The sequence below is a fragment of the Neovison vison genome, chromosome 1 (genome assembly GCF_020171115.1).
Source record: "Neovison vison isolate M4711 chromosome 1, ASM_NN_V1, whole genome shotgun sequence".
Classification (NCBI taxonomy): domain Eukaryota; kingdom Metazoa; phylum Chordata; class Mammalia; order Carnivora; family Mustelidae; genus Neogale; species Neogale vison.
Window position 1 is genome coordinate 65975629 of NC_058091.1, and position 2577 is coordinate 65978205.

General features: G+C 50.1%; 1 pseudogene; it reads left to right on the plus strand.

Annotated features, from left to right (window-relative positions):
• The first annotated feature begins 1006 nt into the window (after positions 1–1006).
• Positions 1007–1125, plus strand: LOC122897397 (annotated as a pseudogene).
• The last annotated feature ends 1452 nt before the right edge of the window (positions 1126–2577 follow it).

A 2577-nucleotide genomic window follows, 5' to 3' on the forward strand; every position in this document is an offset into this window, starting at 1 on the left:
TAAATCCATTCGTAAAAGAATGGAAGGGGAGACTGATCACCTCCCATTAGCCAGGGATACCAAAAGGGGAGGATGTCCAACCTGTTTGAATCTGGAAAATGCCTGACTGTGTGAATGTATCTCTATGGCTCCACTGCTTCCACTATGGAGTCTGAATGGACTGCACCCTAAATCTTGCAGGGCTTCATATGGCATAACGGTCATCTACTCAATGGAGTAGCCCAGTCCAGGGTTTATACAGACAGACCTTAAATAAGACGCTCCTAAGTTCCCACGAGGGACACGAGCAGGACAGCATCCAGGGACAGCCCTGCTCTAATGGCAGAGCAGATCACAGCTGTTCTCTCTGGGCTCCTCCACCCAGAATCTGAGAGATGGAACAGGGGAAATTCTGTGCAATGAATTTGGACTCTGCTTAGCACCTCTGTGTTGGCTCTCAGCCCTAGAAAAACGAGAGCCTGAGGGTCCACTTTGAGTCTAGGAAGCCATCTTCCAAGAGGAAGAAAACTCTCTGAAACTCCGTGAGCTGCTCGTCCCTCTTCTCTGATGTCTGGACTCAATGGGTCACACAAGGGCCTATGGGAGGAGATCGGGAGTCAAGGCTTCAAATCTTGGCCATCGGAGACTGCCAGGGACCTGACCCGATTGATACACGTGCAGCTGCTGGCACGTTTCTGAATATGCTGGCTCTCTGCAGCCTCTGCATCTTTGAACAACATGTCCATCTGTCTGAAACATCATTCTGTCTCAAGCACTTAGAAACCCTCCACTACCTCCTCCTTTGTACAGAATGGGTATGACCACAAGGAATCAGTAGCCCAAGAAGGCCGGGGGGCCAATGTAACTATGAACGAGAGAGATATGGTAGCTAACCAAGCCTGGACAAATTAAGGTAACAGTAGGGTATGAGAAAGTTCAGCTTCCTCCAGCAAGGGGAGGACGGTTCCATGTTATATAGGGTGTCACGTACACTCATCTGAGAATATCGGGTAAGAACCTTATGATTGTCTACGGCCATACCACCCTGAAGGCGCCAGATCTCGTCTGATCTTGGAAGCTAAGAAGGGTCGGGCCTGGTTAGTACTTGGATGGAAGACTGCCAGGGAATACCGGTTGCTTTGATCTCCAAGAGGGAATTTCTTGGGACGGTGGGCTACTGCAGGCTGTGGATGCTACCTTCACGGAGATGGCACAACCTCTCTACGAACTGGCTAAGGGAGGACTCACTATGGTAGAGTGTGGACAGCTGAGGCAGAAGGAGCATTTCGGGAATTACAAAGAGCCTTACTGTGTGTCCCAGCATTGGTCATCCCAGATGTTACCAAGCCCTTCCACTTGTATGTGAAGGCAGGGCTGACTAAAGAAGTTTTGACTCAGACTCTAGGGTATGGTGAAGGCCAGTGGTCTATCTTAGCAAGAAACTAGATCCAGTAGCAGCTGGGTTCCCCCTTTGCTTCTGCATAATTGCTGCCATGGCCCTCCTAGTCAAGGATGCATGCAAATTGACTCTGGGTCAAAATCTCATATTGACCACCACCCACGTTATCAAGGGCCTTCTCCGGACTCCACCAGACCGATGGATGACGAACGCCCGGGTAACGGGGTATCAGGCCCTTCTCCTCAATGAACCAAAAGTGGCCTTCCGACCCCCAGCAGTGCTAAATCCAGCCACACTGCTGCCAGAAGAGCTAGCTGACCACACGACTGTGGGGAGGTCTTAACCCAAGTCACAGGAATAAGGCCGGATCTCAGAGACACTCCCCTCCCGGATGCGGAAATGACTCTGTTCACAGATGGGAGCAGCTACATAGTCAATGGAAAGAGGTATGCAGGGGCCGCGGTGGTTTCTCCTGAGCAGAGACTCTGGACAGCAGCCCTGCCACATGGAACTTCGGCACAGAGAGCAGAACTAATTGCACTCACGAAGGCACTGCAGATGGCCAAAGGAAAAACCACCAACATCTATACGGACAGCAGGTATGCCTTTGCTACACTGCAGGCATTACAGTCTGTCTTAAAAAGAAGGGATCCAAACTGCCTATACTGGAACAGAGACGGTGGAACCACATCCTTACCAACCCGGGGACTTGGTTTGGATACGTCGCTATCAAGTGGGGAATTTGGAGCCTCGTTGGAAGGGACCATTTACTGTTATCCTAACCACCCCCACAGCAGTAAAAGTGGAAGGCATCAGGGCCTGGGTTCATGCGGGTCATGTCAAACGAGCTGAGAGTAAGGATGCCCTCCAGAAATGGGAAATGCAGCCAAAAGACCCTGCTGACCATAGACTAAGACTAAAGAAACTGTGAGTGTATTGTTGCTATACTAAAGAAAATTGGGGCGATAAAATGTTAGTCTTATATGTTCAATATAAGGTAGAACCATCTGAAAAGTCAAGGATTTGACTAATCTCCAAAGAAAAGGGGGGAATGTAAGGGTCTGCCCCTCCCAGAGGAACTTGCTTGTAGACCCTGAATGTAAGGGTGGGGCAGACTGCGTGGAGACATCCAATCAGTAAGCCGTATGTATATCCACTGGGAAGGTTGAAATTCAATTGGCCACCTGTGTAGGGGCGGG